The sequence below is a fragment of the Ovis canadensis genome, chromosome 13, assembly GCF_042477335.2.
Source record: "Ovis canadensis isolate MfBH-ARS-UI-01 breed Bighorn chromosome 13, ARS-UI_OviCan_v2, whole genome shotgun sequence".
In the NCBI taxonomy this organism is placed as follows: Eukaryota; Metazoa; Chordata; class Mammalia; order Artiodactyla; family Bovidae; genus Ovis; species Ovis canadensis.
Window position 1 is genome coordinate 39987743 of NC_091257.1, and position 17945 is coordinate 40005687.

The following is a 17945-nucleotide window of genomic DNA, read 5'->3' on the forward strand; positions in this document are numbered from 1 at the left end:
GGTTCTTTGCTGCGATCAGTCAGTTCTCTGCTTTCTCTATGTCCTGAATTTTTACTCGCAATGTTAGACAGTTTCCACATTTGCATAGAGAACATATTCCCCAGTATTGGCTCTGCATCTTAAATAACTTTCGAATGCCCAAATCAGTCACTGCCCCCCAGACCTCTTCTGTCTGAGCCCTGCATTTGACAGTGATGGGCAGTCTCCTTAGAAACCTTGGTTTCCGTTATACTGCCGTCTCTGAATCCCTTGCATACATGCAGACACACCCCAGCCTTCTTCACTAACTCTTCTTTTTTCTCTTGCCCTCTACATGGTCTGCAGGGCCTTTAGCCAGGCTTTACGGGTGTGTGTGTGTGTGTGTGTGTGTGTGTGTGTGTGTGTGTGTGAATTTGCTCTTTTTCTTTCATCTGTACCTTTCCACTTGTCTTTTTTGTGTTACTACTCATTTAACCATTAGGTCAGTGTAGACGACCCTTGAAACTCTGTCCCTAGCTCCGCCATTTCTCTAGAGTGCAAGTCCAGTGTCCAGCTTCCGAGCAGTTATCTCCGTATGGATATTCTTCCAATGTTTCTAGTGTATCCTGTCAAAAAAGAAAAAAATAAATCCTGATCTTTCTTTCCACCACAAACCCTTTCCGCTTGTTTTCCTGTGTTTGTGAATGAAGGCGTGACTGCCGATGGTGTGTCTATGAGTGCGGTGCCTGTGTGTTTAAATGAGACAGAGAGAAATGATTTTAAAAGTTATCAGTGCGTCTTCAGTGACCTAACTCCTGTTTTTCAAATCATCCTACCAGTCCTCAGAACCCATCCATCTCACTCTGCAGGGCCTCTGACACACACCCCTGCTGCCCTGGCCTGCACCGTGACTCTCACAGTAGCTAACGTTTTTGTGCCTTTGACGATGCCTGTTCATGGGTAATTTCATTTAAATCCTCAAGACACCATTTTGAGGCAGGTATTGGTACAAGCCCTTGTATTTATAGCTCAGAAAACAGTTTCTTAAGTTTGTTGAAGACGTGTGCCCCAGGCCACACAGCGAGAGAGTGCAGAGCTGAGATCTGAATCCGGGCAGCTTGGCTGCAGACTCCAGGCTCTTAGCAGGGCTGTTCTGATGCTGTAGTGACAGCATGCCTTATTTTTCTCTCAGTTGGTAATGCAACAGCTTTTACCCAGTCTCCCCAACTCTTATTCCAACCTAGCAGCAATTTCCCAAGTCATCTCCCGACCTCCCATTGTGCAAAAGCCCGACCTCCCATTGTGTGAAAGCCCGACCTCCCATTGTGCGAAAGACTAGCACAGGCTGGGATTTCCTTGGCAGTCTGGTGGCTATGATTCCATGCTTCCACTGCAGGGGTCACAGTTTTGATCCCTGGTCAGGGAACTAAGATCCTACAAGCGACATGGCACAGCCCCCCAAAAAAGGAATAGCACAGGCTGATCATCGTATCGCCTCCATCCCAACACCCAAGCTGAGCCACCTCAGTGCCTGCTCTGAGCCTCTGAAATGCGCTCTCCCTCCCTCTTTGATGTCTTGCAAAATCCATCCAGCCACCATACTACAGGACAATAGCTCAGTTCTGTTGACAAGTATGGTAAAAGGGTGGGCGGAGACCCTGTTCCATTTCTCAGGCCTCTTCCGTCCACTAACAACCCAAAAGCCGTGTGGGCAGCATGTTTGAATCCTGACGGGGACAAACCAAATGTACAAGACATCTTTGAAACTGTTTGGGAAGTTTGAACATGTGTTAGGAATCAGATGATATTAACGGATAACCGGTAATTCTGTTGGGTATAATAATGACTAGGTGGTTATGTTTTTAAAAATGAGACCCACCGAAGTATTTTACAGGCTAAAATGGTACAGCTGCTGGGGTTTGCTTTAAAATGCTCTGGCAAAACAAACCCCAAAAGTGGAAACTGATGAAACAAAATTGGTAAAATGTTGAAAAATGTCAGAGCTGGATGCTGTGAGTTCATTATATTACTTTCTCTGCTTATGTTTATGGTTGGTGGAAATATCCATAATAAAGTGTTTAAAAAAAAAAAACACCTCTCTTCTAGAGGACAAATAAAAGACTGCCTACTCTGTGAAGACTTCTCTGTCAGATTTAATCTTTCCTTTTGGGGGGGCATGTTGTACATTCTCCTGGTGGTTTAATCATTTAGATGCTTGTGCATCCCATCCCATAAGAGTGTAAATTCTTCAGAGGCACACGCCCGTTCATGTTCCTCTTGTATGCCTCAGAAAGCCAGTCTTCCTGTCTCATCTGTGGCAAGTGTAAACGCTTGTTAAGCCGATCTGTTGAGTACTATAATGATGGTGCTCCAAACGGTGTATTATTCATCTTCTGTCATTAATGAGAACCCACTGTATAAATATCTCTCTGTTCTCATCACCAGAAATAGTTGTGCTTCTCCCGGTTTATTTTTATCATATGGACACTTTGAATCTTGTAAGTGATCATTTTCCCTCTTTGTGTTGCTACTCTAAGGCTTAGAATTAAATTTGTGGCCCACCCACAGCCAGCGTACAGGCATTCGCAGCGCGTGTGTTGGTTGGTGTGTCCTGGCTTTGTGCCTGGCCTCTATTTTTAATTTTCTAGCTTTCATCTTCTTTCTGTCATACATTCTAGTTTGACTTTTGGTGGGGGCAAAATTGTAGTGATTTGTGTAGACTCTTAATTTCCTTGTGAAATCAGTCATGGTATATAAGTAGTATTCATTCTGTTCCATTGCGTTTCTCAATGTGAGACCATTCTGCATCCACACAGAAGCCAGTGTTAAATACTTTACATGTTATTTAAATGAGTCAACAACCCTGCACACTGACTCAGTTTTTATAGATGGTAAAATTGAGGCCAGTGACGTCTTTCCCAGGCCCAAACAGCTGGTATATGTCAAACATAGGACCTGAACCTGGTTATGACTCTTTCTACTTAGCCCACAGCCTCCCTTCCTTGACATTTCCCTTCAGGCTTTGCAAGTTTTGAAATGATGCTCTTAACAAGATTTTAGAACACGTGAAATATCTTTTTAAATATTTGTTTCATTTCTTGATTCTCTTGTGTGTATATATTATGCATCTGTTTCTTGGCCTCCTTTTATAGTGAACATGTTCCATTCTGCTCTCTTCTGACTGGGCTAAAAGGGTATCCCACCTGGAAAAAAGAAGGGAATTCCCTGGCAGTCCAGTAGTTGGGATTCCACACTACCACTGCAGTGGGCACGGGTTCGATCCTTGGTTGGGGAACTAAGATTCCACTTACCACCTGGCATGGCCAAACAAAAGAAAAGCAAGGAAAAAAAAAAATATATATATATATATAATTTAGTATGTATGTGTGAAGTTGGCCTGCCACAGAGTTCAGGGCCTTTTTTCTACAAGGCAGTGCTCTGGTTGAAAAGAAGGGTTTGGGATTTGAGGGAAGACAAGAAAACCCCTTAGAAACAGAAGTTTAGGAAACCACTCCTAGCTGATTTTCTTTCATTCTCCAACATCCTCCTTGACCCAGCTGCCCCATGTCCCCTTGACTCACATAATGGCAGCGGTACTAATAACTAAGACTTACATTGTGCCAGGTACCGTGAGGAGTATTGTGCTCATAATCACTCTCATTTGTTCAGAACAACCCAGTGTGAGGGGAATTCTTATGACCCCCACCCACCCTGTTTCAGATATGGATCAAAGAGGTCAGGAAACCTTCTCAAAGCCACACAGCACATCAGAGATGGAGCTAGTTTCAGAGCCAGACAGACAAGCTCCAAAACTGGCCTCCTCATCCCTCCAGTGGTCCCTACTGTCCTTCCCCACAGTACTGGCTTCATCATCAGGACCCATGTGCTACTCATTTCTTTAATTATACAAGTTTCAGGTGTGTGGTATCTGTATACAAGCTCCAGGGTGGTCACCATCACACATCTAGTTTCCATCCGTTATCCTACAGTTGACCTCTTCATTCATTTCACCCTCCCCGCAACCCACGTTCCTTCTGGTAACCATCAATCTCTTCTCTATATCTGTGACTTTGTTTTTTGTTTTGTTTGTTCATTAACTTTGGTGTTTTTGTTTGTTTAGGTTCCACATATGACTAAAGTCATATGGCATTTGTCTTTCTCTGTCTGACTTAGTGTAATACCCTCCTGGTCCATACATGCTGTTGCAAAGGGCAGGGTTTCATTCCTTTTTATGGCTGAGCAGTATTCCATTGACTGTATACATGTATATGCGTGTACATATTTCACATCTTCATCCATTCATCCACTGAGGGACACTGTGGTTGTTCCCATATATTGGCTACTGTAAATAATGTTGCAGTGAATATGAGGGTGCAAGTATCTTTTCAGTTAGTAGTCTTGTGTTCTTCAGATAAATACCCATAAGTGGAGTAGCTGGGTCATATGGTAGTTCTGTTATTTTAGGAATCTCCATACTGACTGCACCAATTTACAGTCTCACCAACAGTGTGCAAGGATTCTCTTTTCTCTGCCGTCCATCTTTGAAGACCTAACTCGACAGCTACTACCTTCAACATGCCTTTCCTAACTCCTCTCTTATCCAAGTCTCACTAACCACCGTCCCTTCTCTGATTCCATCAGACCTCGCCTGTCTCTCCCCTCTCTGAGAACCCTCGCCTTTTCCTATCTGTGTTGTAGTTGCTGATGTACGCATCTGAAGTTCTTTTCTAAACTCCACGCTTCGTGGGAACAAACCCCTATTCCATTCATCTTCACACTCTCTGTGTTTCCCTGCAACAGTGTCGTGCTTTGAGGAAATTCTCCTTAAACATGTGGTTGGAAAAGGGGCTTATGTCAGCATTTTTTCCATCACACACTTTCAGTTAATGCCTTCTCTGCTAAAGCCAGTACAGTGATGTGCACATGCAAACATTTGAGATTTACAGCACATTCCCTTGTTTATCCCAGGAGTAATTCCTGACCAAAATGAGGACTAAGAACATCTAACAAAATTACTCATCCTATAAATATAATTTTATTGCAGTTAATTACTCTATAATTTAAGATGAGAATAACAGATTTGCCAGATTAAACTAACTGGTTGTCAGAAACGCACACAGATCTGCGTTTTATTTTCAAGAGTAAAATTCACCCGTGGCAGAAAGTAAGCCAATCTCTGGATAACAAATTAAAGAAGACAGGACACATCTTGCTTTTAGATTGAATGGGTAATCAGTATTTCAGATACCTCCAGACTTATCAGGTAGGAGTGATGGTTTTGGAACAGTTAACTAGTTACAGTGATTGCGAAGTTTCACTGACCCACTCACCCAGCCACCATGCATTGAGTCTTGACTGGGATTTGGGCTCTTGTATAAGATTTCGAAGATATAATAGTGACCAGGTATGGTAACTGCCTTCCAGAGATCATCCAGTCTAGTGGAACAGTGGTCCCCAACCTTTTTGGCACCAGTTTTGTGGAAGACAAATTTTCCATGGCCCTGGGGAGATTGGGGGGGGGGTGGATGTTCAGGATGACTCAAGTGCATAACATTTATCGTGTACTTTATTTCTATTATTATTACATCAGCTCCACCTCAGACCATCGGGTATTAGGTCCCAGAGATTGAGGTCCTCTGTAGTAGAAGATCAGACAGTCAATAACCAGTAGTGATACAGACGTCTGTAATTTTCACATCTGCTGCCAGCTATGTGCCAGCTTCCCTTCTCTTATCTGCTAAAGAGTGTAGTTGATTTACTTCCACAGTACTGGCTTTCCAGGGATGTACCTCATTATGTCCCTTTTATGACGTGTCTTTCTGACAGGCGAAAAGATGTTTCTGCTGCAGTTGGTAAGGAATTATTCTTATTGAAATGATTAGCTGGGAAAACACAACTCATCATTTATACACTTTCATACAGCAGCTTTACAGAGCAAGGTATTTTTTTTCCCTTTCTCGCTGCTTCCAGCTCTATTTTATTTTTTAAGATGCAAGAACTAGTAATATATGCATATCTGACAGGCAGCTTCCAAATGATACAGATCTCATCTTTCCTGCTGTGTGGCTGCCTGCTTTCTCTTGCCTTTTTTTTTTTTTTGTCATTGAGAGGTTATGACAACACAAGCCATATTGTATTTATAAACATCACGTGTTCCCTTGATATGGCTTGCTGTTTCTGCCAGACGGAACACATGGAAGAAACATTTCTCGTTAACTCAGCATTGGTTTTTAGTTATGCTGATTTCCGGGACAGGAAAAATGCCTTCCTACTCAGATTTAACTTTCATAGAAGAGAAACAAAACCTCTGAATGTCCGTGAAATAGTTTTAACAAGGCTGGATACTGCTCCTTTAAACCACATATTTTGACTAAAAGCTTCCTTCTGTTAAAAAAAAAAAAAAAAAAACCAAGCCTTGCATTTAGTTACCATCAAGACAGGCGGAGCTGGAAGCATTCGAGAGATGGGTGGTTTCAAGGTCTCTGAACGTCTAGAAAGTTTCTTCTAGAAGAGAACAGTTTGTGGAAGATGTAAGGTAAGAACTGAACTGCACCTTTATAACAAAATAGGGTTTTCAAGATTTGGGGTTCCTGTTGTAGCATGTTTACCTCCAAATGAGTCAACTTTTCTGTATTCAAGTTCAATGCCATGTGGAATTGAAATGCTAGGTTTTTATTTTAACTTCTTGCACACTGCTTAGAAGGAAACTTCTTTGTTATTGGCGTTGGTCTGTTTTTCAAAATCCACTTAAGTTACATTGGGCTGTCTCCAGTCTATAAATCTGTTTAATCTGGTGATCTTTCTGTTTAACCTTATAATTTAGAAAAGGATTTCAAGTGTCAGTGTTGTTTGCTTGTACAGATCTCATTGATGTATGTGTTTTTTGACAGTTTGCAGTGTTTTCACAAAGATATTTGACTTGCATTCAGTTTCTGAGACAATTGAAAATTTGAAGGCGTGGTACAAATTGGGGGGGCAAAGGGGGAGGTTAGTATGCTTCCTTCAGTATTCAAGGAAAACATTGTCGGTTGTATTTTCCTTGTGAAAATCACCTTACATTTTAAAATATAAAGGACTTTTTTACCTTGGTTTTTTAAAATTCTTTGAGATATAGCCATTTAAGCTTTATGTATAACATTTTAAATGTCTGCAATTTTTATATAACAGATATATCCCTGTTATATTGAGGTTTAATGGAAAAGCCCAGAAAAAATCTGTGGCAGAAACTGTATATACTTGAAATAACTATTCTGTCTTATCCTTGCAATAATAGTTCAGTCACAATATTTTGCATATATTTCTTTTAAAGACATTTAATAAGATGAATGTCTTTTTAAGTCAGTCTGTTTCCTTTTAAAGGTACATGTGTGCCTGGATCTGTTTATATTTATCTCCATTTATAGATGAGTTCATATGGATGAGAAGTTGTTAACCAATGTGGTCTAAATAATATATATTATTTCATTTGGTCATTGCAACCATAAGGCATAGGTACTATTATACCCATTTTAAGGTAAGAAAACTGAGGCTGAGAGAGATCAAGTGACAAGTCACATGCTAGCTAGAATCAAAGCTGGGACTGAGCCCCAGGCTGGCTGTCTCTCTAGTCCTTGTGTTTAAATCCTACACTGCACTCCCCTCCTTACCAGTAGCTAAGACTCCAAGTCTGCAGTCAGATACTGATAACTTATCTTGAAAATAGTAATTATAAATAAGCAATGCTTACTTGGCTTCAAGAGAAATGATTCTGTACAGTTTTGAATTTTTTCTTTTTTTTTTGGTTTGATCTGTAACATCCAAAACCTAGTAGCAGACTGTTTATCCAGGGACCTGGCTGCAACTTACTTGGAGTGAAAAGAAAACAGTAAATGTCTGATAGTGTCCGATAGTGTGGGGATAGCAAAAAGCACTGCAGAGACACAGAGAACAGATTTGTGGACACGGTGGGGAACAAGTGGGAATGGGCTGTGTGGCCCAGGGAGCTCAGCGCAGTGCTCTGTGTCAACCTCGAGGGGCTGGATGGAGTGGGAGCTGGGAGGGGAATTCAGGAGGGAGAGAACACATGTATACCTGAGGCTGATTCATGATGTATGGCAGAGGCCAACACAATATTGTAAAGCAATTATCCTCCAATTAAAAAAAAAAAAAAAGGCACTGTGGATGAACTGCCGTCTCCTCCTTCCGGCTTCCTTCTTCACTTCATGTGCTGTGTCACTCAGAAAAACCGTCTTCCCAGGACAGGGAAACGAGCTGATTCATGAGCCCGATTTGCAAGGGAGAAAGTGTCTTTGAATGGAGACAGGCCTGCGTGTGCCTGCCTGCTGCCCTTCCAGACTCCTGGCAGCGCTGTTAGGAGAAGGACAGGAAGAAAGTTACAGAACGTCGGAGGTGGAGGGTTCAAGCCACCCGAGGCAGGGGCTGTGGCTCTCCTCAAGCCCCCACATATGTGAAGATTGAGACATCCACTCGACTGCAAAAATATCCTGGTAATTCACTAGGCGAAGTAATTACAGCCAACAGTATCATCCGAGATGCAGCTGCTCACCCCAGCCCTGAACTTGGGCTGCAGGAGCAAGGCCACTTGCTTCCAGCTTCCATGCCTGCATAAGATCCAGGGCTGGCTGACAACCAACACACTGGAAAGCCGACGGAACGGGACCTTCCTTTTCCTTCAGTGGGGGCTGGGAGGGGCTGGGTTGTTAGCCATTCCTGGGGAGAAGTTTACACCACACCCTCTGCCCTTTGCTATCCAAACTGAATCTCTCAGCTTGGCTCTTGTAAATACAGATGTCAGCGGAAATTGCCTCTGACAGGAAGCCTGAGTCCTGGCATTTTCAGGTGGTGTTCTGTGCATCCACGTGTTGCTTCCTTCCTGAGGTTTTGCTTTTTCTGTCTTCTCAGTGGGTCTCCATCAGGGAGGCCCAGACCACATAGTACACTGCTCAGGCTCCCTCGATCCAAGGCCCTACTTTGTAGAGAGCTTCCATGGGTCACTCTTTTTATCATTTCTTGTTTTTAATTGAAGTACAGTTGACTTACAATGTTATAAATATTGTAATATCAGGTATACAGCAGTGATTCAGTTATACATCTTTTTTCAGATTCTTTTCCATTATAGGTTATCGCAAGATATTGAATATAGTTCCTGGTATTATATAGTAAATCCTTGTTGCTTTTCTATTTTATGTGTAGTAGTGTGTCTCTGGGGACTATTATTTCCTTTATACTTTTTCTAAAATTCGCAGCATTTTATATAACTACTTTTATATAAATCATGTTACTTATATATATTTGTAGGAGAAAAAGCACTTACTAATTTTTTTAAAGAGGAAAAAATGTGTCTTTGAGCTACAGATCACCCAGTGCTAAGCCATTTCCTCTCTGTCCTGTTTTGTTCCCATGGGGTCTACATGTAATTTGCAGGAGCGATATGTCTGCTCCTGAGACACTTGAACTGCGACTCCAGCTTGGTGGCTGAGGAAATACAACCTGATCTGTGTCATTGGTGTTACCTCAAGAAACAGGCCCAGATGATTTGGAATCATAGGGTTTCAGAGGTGGAAAGAAGGTCTTACACGTCATCTTTTATAACCTTTCCCCCGTCAGTCGAGACTCTGGAGACCTGGCGTGGATGGAGTGACTTGGTAAAGATCACGGAATTAAGAAGTGATCAACCAAGAACAGGGCTGGACCCCAAGCACTGGTCCCTTAGACCAGCTCTTTCTCCATCTCTAGTGCCTCCCTGCCTTGGTTCTCATCCCACAGGACCCGCCAAGGTGTGTTCTCTTGGTTGATTTAGGAAAACACTGTATATCTGACTTCCCTGAGCCATCTGTGTTGCAGTTAAGTGTAGCCAGGTTCCCCTTCCTGTCCAGATAGCAGCACAACCCTGCCATGGGGCCAGAGCTCATTAATTGGAAATGCATGGGCCTGGCCCCAAAATAAATGGATTTTGAACTAACCAGATTTAGATTATCCAATATTCTTATTGAAGGAGAATAGGCCATCAAGTCAACTGAAAAACAGCAGCTGCTTCAAATTATGAGATGCTTTGAATAAAGCAATCTTGGCTAAAAAGGGTTGGGTAATATTATAGCATTATTTGCAAAAGTCAGCCTCTTTGCTGAAGCAGTGGCTCCTACAGTAACCTAGCTGGAAACGCTCACATCTTCCTACTGAGAATATTTTCAGAGTTGTTCTTCACTTGGAACCGGTAAGTTTCGACAGCACAAAGGAAAACAGATTCTTACATTTTGGTGATTGTATTATATAGTTGTGTATTGGAAAAACAAGTAGCACGGGGACTCTGAGAGTTAATGAATATTATTGTTCATCCCCTCTAAGAAGGAAAAAGTCAACTTAAAACTGATGTCAAGAAAAGCCTTGGACTTCCCAGGTGATCCAGGGGTTAAGAATCTGCCTGCCAGTGCAGGGGACAGGGGTTCAACCCGTGGTCCAGAAAGATCCCACAACTAAGCCTGTGTACCACAGTTGCTTGGGGCCTGTGCTCTGGAGTCCGTGCTCCGCAACAAGCAAAACCACCGCAGTGAGAAGCCTGCACACCGCAACTAGAGGGTAGCCCCTGCTCACTGTAACTAGAGAGAGCCTGAGCATAATAATGAAGACTCAGCACAGCCAAAAATAAATAAATGATTGATTAATTTTTAAAAAATTTAGAAAGTTATTGGTTAAAACATTTTTAAAAAAGCATTATGAGTAATAGTAATATGGTTAGTGTTAGAATGTGGCCAAGATGGTGACAGCTTTCTTATAACTGAGCGAAATGTAGAAACCAGGGCTTTAAGATGAAGCCCAAATTATGGCGGAGACAGAGCAAGACATCACTAAACATGATCAGTTCACAACAATGCCCCATTTTGATGTCAGAATAAAATCTAATTCTTGTTTGAGTCCTGGAGGCCTTCGGCGTCTTGTAACTTGGCCCCAAAGAAAATCGGTTCAGTTCAGAGCTGTCCAGCAGATTTATGTGTTTTAAACCTGTCCAGATAAAAGATGTGACGGTCGGGTGTATCACTTCAGCTGGAGGACTGCTTCTCCTCGTTCAGGCGGCACTAACTCCCTCTGTTTCCTGAAATACAAAGACTGTGTTTCTCTCGGCACATGCACTTAATTTCTTTCTTTTTTTCCTTTTCCTGTGAATCAAAGGTCGTGCTTGCCCTTGCTCTGATTGAACTCTTTGAACCTGTTCCTTTCTGTTTGCCCTTGATATGGTGGCAAGAGCTGCCAAAGGAAAAGCCAAACAAGAAATGGTAGCGATGTCAGTGATGCGGTAATTGAGACATAGTGGGGACCGGTCTACAGCGCACTTACACTTCAAAGCGTGTCTCTCGGGAGACGCACCTCTAAAGCATTGGGTGTCACAGTCAAGCTCTGCTGGCTTCTCCTACATGAGTGTCTAGGATTGTCTTCGCTTCCTTGTCTTCACTTCCCAGGAGGAAGGTAACTGAATGGAACATTTTGTAGGTGGGTCCCTACTCCCTTGCCAGAGGGACCCAGGGAACATAGCCATAAATTGGATATCATTTTTGCTTGGCTTAAAAATCAGATCTAAAAATGTATTTCCTAGCAGCTGTGTAATTGCAAAACAACAACGAAAAATCTGCTCTACTGCAGTGCAAATTACTCACTAGATATCTCCAGGGTTCAGATCTTAGTGCTTTAGAAATTTGCTGCAGATTTTACTGTATATATTTAGACCAAGGAGCCTGTTAGCTTGTGATCCAGGATAGAACCTCTGTATTCCCATGAAAATGAGAAATGTGCCACTGTTGGCAACCTCAGGCTATAATTATGTTAATCTGACCATTTGAAGACTGAAATATGTTGTTTTAAAAAGTTTCTGTATTTTTTATTATTCGTAACAATGATCCAAAGAAACTTGGTAAAATGCTAATAAGTTTCTATCCAGTATCACTCTGTGACTAGAGCATAAAAAATGAGTCAGACGTGGTATTTGGATATTTTAGATTTGGGCAGAGAATTTTTATCTACAGATATGTACTCATATTCACGGTGCATCTTAATAATATGAAAACTACCCAAATGTATTTTCATATTGTAAATGTAGAGACAGTGAATATACATGCAAAGCCATCTCTACATATATGCCCAATAACAAAACATTTTGACATTTTCATTAAATCAGCACATTTCTGTACAAAGAAAAGTAAAAAAATTTTTGAGCAGTACTGCAAGATAAATGTTTTTCTATCCAGAAGTATTCTAAAGCATACAGGTTTGTGTTTTTAATACAAATGTGGAGCTCAGACTGTACAGTAGAAATTTTGAGCACATCCCAAATCTTGCCTTTACCTACTTGGTTCAGCTTCCTCTTTACCAACCAAAACTTCTATTCCAGTCACAGGCAAGTAATGACATGCATTCTCTTTTCATTCCCAAAGAGAAGTTCTCCGCAGTGGTAAGACAGGAAGGGAAGAAGCAAGATCCAAAACAAAAATTTGGGTCATCAGCCATCTCACAATTTTTTTAAATAATTAATACATGAATTTATAAATAATTAATACATGAACCCTGATACTGGGAAAGATTGAAGGCAGGAGGAGAAGGGGATAACAGAGATGAGATGGTTGGATGGCATCACCAACTCGATGGACATGAGTTTGAGCAAGCTCCGGGAGTTGGTGATAGACAGGGAGGCCTGGTGTGCTGCGGTTCATGGGGTTGCAGAGAGTCAGACACGACTCAGTGACTGAGCTGAATACCTAAATCTACTAGCTGAACCAGTATCCAGTAGATGTGTGTGTGTGTACTCAACTGCTCACTTGTGTCTGACTCTTTGCGACCCCATGGACTGTAGCTCACCAGGCTCTCCGTCCGTGGAATTTTCCAGGCAGGAGTACTGGAGTGGGTTGCCATTCCCTCCCCCAGAGGATCTTCCTGACCCAGGGGTTGAACCCATGTCTCCTGCATCTCCTGCGTTGGCAGGTGGAGTCTTCACCACTGTGCCACTTAGGAAGCCCCATCAAGTGGATGGGGAGTCTTACATTGCCTGATCTTGATTCAGGATGGCCAGTTCATTTGGGAATAGGAACGAGGAAAAGCACCTCCTTGACAAAGACTTGATAGCATATATAATTGGGTTTTTCTCTAGGATGAGATCTCTGGACAATAATACAGTGTTCTGTTCCTACATCGGCTACGTCCAGAATCTTCCTTCTTTAATGAGCTTTTGTATCTCAAGAAGACAGTGTGTCATTCTCTTCCCCCTTCTATGCCTATATTACAGTGGGGCTTATCTGTTTGATTTGCTCTCTATTCATGGAGTGAGCCCATCACTGTTCATTGGTGATATTAATCCTACTGCACACTGACCACACTCTTCTGCATGCAAAGTCATGGTAAGAATAATTTAGCTCTTTTGATGTTCATGGCACCAGAAGGGTAACTGCAAGTGTTCCCAAACCCATTTGCAACAGAACCAGGGTCTCAGAAGAGCTCGTTGGCAGGACCACAGTCAGGGCTGTGAGACCACAGCCCGAGGAGATCCTCAGGAACAGAAACCAAGTCTTTTCATTCATAATCCAGGGCTCTCTTCACCACACCCTACTGCCTTCCCTCTGAATCATGGTGGAGGAGGGTACTGATCAAAGAGGGAGGATGATTGCATCTTTAAAACAAAAAAGACTTTGGAAACTAGTTTGTAGGTTTCAGCACATTGGAGAAGTTGTTGAGAGTTGAGGGTTTTCAGAATCAAGCCAAAAACATCTTCTGATTTTAAGAAACTCCCTTTGTTTGTTTATCAACACATATCTTCCTGTCCTCTGTGGGAGAAATTATGCCCCAATGTTGCTTTTCCGAGAAAGGAAGAAAAGTGAAAGAAAGGATAATACAAAGAAGGAGAAGAGGGGGAAAAAAAGGCTGGAGATTGGCTTGGGCAGTAGGGGAAGATGAGCTAGCTCCTTTAGGGTCAGCTTGGAGCCTGTTTCTTTTTGAAGGGGGTCACAACCTCTTGCTGCTCATCGTGGACTTGGGAAGGTTCTCCGAGATGACAAAGCATTTTTGTCACTTGCCTCAACTCCTGTGTGACAGAGGATTCTTTCCTTTCAGGGGGCAATGTTTGGGGTGTGGGGGTGGGGGACAACTAGACCAGGGCTCCCTCTTGCCTGACGTGGGCCTCTGTCATGTGGCGTGTGATTCCCTTACATACTGAGCGGGTATCTGTCCGTGTGGTTTCTCCTAGTTACCTGTGTCAGGAATGCAGGGCATCACTCAAGGGGAGGAATGCTCAGAGGCCCAGCAGTGTGTCCCTGGGATGCAGAGAAGCAGATCTTGTGACTGGCGGGGAGGCTCCTGGCCTCGTCAGAACCTGATAGGGAGCCGGGACTGTCAGTGCTGGGCGAGCCTGGCAGGGCGTGGGCGGAAAGCATGCCAAGCCCAGCCTCAGGGTATGCTTGACTCCCAAACTGGTTGTCTTTGAGGCTGTTATTTATCCAAATAAGGAGAGGCAGTGGTTTTGCTGACCATCTCAGATTTCTGAGCCTTGTCCACTGGCTGGCTGGCTGGCTTGATATTTGAACTGAAAACATAAAGGTATTCCTTTGAAATGGAGCACTCTTATGGGGCCCTTGGATGCCCTGGAGTCATCATTTGGAAGGTGGTTTTCCCCCACATTTGTAGATAACAGTGATGTGGTCTGATCTCTGTTACTCTCCTCTTGCGTCTCTTGCAATATTTAATCCAGATGACTTCGTTCAGGTATTTCTGGGCCTGATTTTGGACGGGAGTCATAACTGATCTTAGTGATTCTTGAACAATGGTTCAACTACCCTTCTTTGAAGAGTACTCAGAGGTCAGGTCTCTATACCAATTTCCTAACCTGAGAGTTCGAGATTGTTCTGGCTCTGGTATGTTGACTTTGTGGCCCCCATTCCTTCAATCTGTCAAATGGGGATTATATCCTTTATCTGATGGGAATGTGCTAGGAATTAAATAGAAATTTTGGAAAGCATCTGGTAAATAAGAAGTCTCCAAAAATGCTTCCTTTCCCTATTTCCATCTTTCCCTGGCAGATTTAATTGCAAATATTTACAGATGGAGAAACGCTTATGATTGTCACTCAAAGTTGAGTAAGGTCAGCTTTCTGAATGAGGATTTAACCAAGCCCACAATAGAATGGAGGGCTTCCCAAGTGGCTCAGTGGTAAAGAATCCGCCTGCCAATGCAGAAGACTCAAGTTTAATCCCTGGGTCAGAAAGATCCCCCAGAGGAGGAAATGGCAACCCACTCCAGTATTCTTGCCTGGAAAATCCCATGGACAGGGAAGCTTGGCGGGCTATAGTCCATGGGGTCGCAAAAGAGTCAGACACAACTCAGCAACTAAACAACAGCAACACAATAGAGTGGAGATTTTGACTGGAGCTTGCCTCTTCGCTTTACTCCTTAGAACGGTTTTTGTCAAAGAGTAGTCCCTGGACCAGCAGGTCAGCATCATCTGGGGACTCATTAAAAAGGCAGATTCTCAAGCCCACCCAAGACCTGCTAAATCAGACACTCAGGAAGTGGAGCCCATTAATCTGTGCTTCAGCAAGCCCTCTGGGTGATTCTGATGTTGTTGAATTACATCAACTTGCAGAACCACTGCTCAGGAATAATTTACTGGCTGGATCAGAGGTCGATCCATTCCCCAATACTTGGCACTCCCCACCTCTGGTCTATGACCATGCCTTATTTCCTGCCTGAAAATTCCTAAGAAAGGAAACTGTTTCTTCCCTACTGAAATTCTGCTTATCATTTATGGACTCACTTAAATCTCACCTCTTCAGAGAAGTATTCCTCAACTATCCCAGGCAGGAAAATCTTATTCATCTATAGATTCCAGAGGGTTTGTCTGTTGCACTTACTTGAAACTTGGCAAAGTTATTCTTGCTTTTGTCTTTAAAAAAATGTATTCGTTTATTTGGCTGTGTTGGGTCTTAGCTGCTGCAGGCTGGATCTTTAGCTGTGGCATGTGAACTCTTAGCTGGAGCATGCAAGCTCTTAGTTGTGGTAAATGGGATCTAGTTCCCTGACCAGGGATCAAACCCAGGCCCCCTGTCTTGGGACCGCCAAGGAAGTCCAGCTTTTGTCTTATTTTTATTACTCAGGTACATGCTTCATCTTCTCTGCTCTTAAGAGGTAGGAATTGTGTGGCTTAAAGGTTCTTTTCCCTTCCTCAACCTTAACCTTGGGCTTTGCATACCTGGTGACTACTCAATAAATATTTCATGGACTGAGCCTCCCTGGTGGGTCAGTGGTAAAGAATCTGCCTGCCAAAGCAGGAGACACAGGTTGGATCTCTGTCCTGGAAAGATCCCACATGCTGTGGGGCAACTACGCCTGTGTGCCACAACTGCTGAAGCCATGCTCTGGAGCCCGGGAGCCATGGCTTCTGAAACACGACTGCTCCAGAGCTCATGCTGTGCAACATGAGAAGCCACCCACAGTGAGAAGCCTTGCAGCTAGAGAGTGACCCCCATCGCCACAGCTAGAGAAAAGCCCAAGCAACAGTGAGACTCAGTGCAGTTACAAATAAATAAAAATTTTGAAAGATATTCCATGGACCCACAGAATGTGGTAGTTGGGATGGGCCTTGAGACCCCAAGAGGTCAGACCCTTGCTTACAGATTAAGAGCCAGATGCTAACAGCTGGATCAGAAGGCAGGTTCTGTGATGCCCAGTTTGGTGTTCCTCTTCCACATACTGCATGGACTGCTGAGAGACACCTGAATGGGGGCAGCCGGGGCCCTTGGCCTGGCCCAGATGAGCAGATGCTTGGCGTTTGCTGTCACAGACTCCAACCAAAGCCTTTGAAAACAGATGGGTGTTCACAGGTATATTCATGTAATTTATAAACCTGGAACCTTTTGGTTCTTTCATAATTAATGAGAACAGGGAAAGTTTGTGCATCTATATAGGTATATAACACATGGCATCTATTCTCAGTCATACATTCCCAGTTCACATGTTCAGTGTACCTGGGACACCCATGGAACTTCTTTGGGTGTGCTATATGCGGGCTAAGTTACTTCAGTCATGTTGGACTCTTTGCGACCCTATGGACCATAGCCCACCAGAATCTGTCCTTGGAATTCTCCGGGCAAGAATACTGGAGTGGGTTGCTATGCCCTTCTCCAGGGGATCTTCCCAACCCAGAAACTGAACCTGTGTCTCTTACATCTCCTTACCTGCATTGGCAGGTGGGTTCTTTACAACTAGTCCCACCTGGGAAGCCCTATAATTTAATTTTTATTTATGTATTTATAGATAATACCTTTATACTATTATCTGTATAATGTATATGGATATACAAAATTATATCGATATGAATACGTGAAATTATATCCCTAGTTCACAAGTGTGCTCTTTTGTCCACATCCTCACCAGTGCTTATTTCCTCCTGTCTTTTTGGTAATAGCCATTCTAACAGGTATGAGATAATATTTACGGTGGTTTTGACTTGCACTGTACTGATAATCAGTCGAGTATATTTTCATATTCCTATGGGCTATCTATGTGTCTTTTTGGAAAAAATAATCTGTTTCTTTTGCCCACTCACACATTGGATTGTTTGGTTTCTTTTTTTTAAAACTTTTTATTTTATATTATAGCCCATTAACAATGTGGTAATATTTTCAAGTGGACAGCAGAGTGACTCAGGCATACATGTACATGTATCCATTCTCCCCCAAGCTCCCCTCCCATCCAGGCTGCCACATAACATTGAGCAGAGTGCCCTGCGCTATTCAGTAGGACTTTGGTAGTTATCCATTTTTAAATACAGCAGTGTGTACATATCGATCTCAAACTCCCTAACTATTCCTTTCCCCCTGGTAACCATAAGTTCATCCCATGGAACTTCTTTTAGTTTCAAGAGTGGCTGTTACCTTGTGGACACAGCAAGGGAAGGAGAGGGTGGAACGAATGGAAAGAGCAGTGTGGAAACATACACACTAGCATGTGTGAAACAG

General features: G+C 42.9%; 1 protein-coding gene across 30 annotated transcripts in view; it reads left to right on the top strand.

Moving 5' to 3' along the window:
* Nucleotides 1-17945, top strand: part of KIAA1217 (KIAA1217 ortholog) — an 817826-nt gene that overhangs the window by 705856 nt on the left and 94025 nt on the right. For 3 of the 30 annotated variants that reach the window (XM_069547454.1, XM_069547458.1, XM_069547469.1), the window contains exon 1: nucleotides 6044-6493. The exons of the other annotated variants lie outside the window; for them this stretch is intronic. The gene's annotated coding sequence lies outside the window, so the exon portion shown is untranslated. Of the gene's footprint in view, nucleotides 1-6043; nucleotides 6494-17945 lie in introns of those variants that run through there. 30 annotated transcript variants of the gene reach the window in all.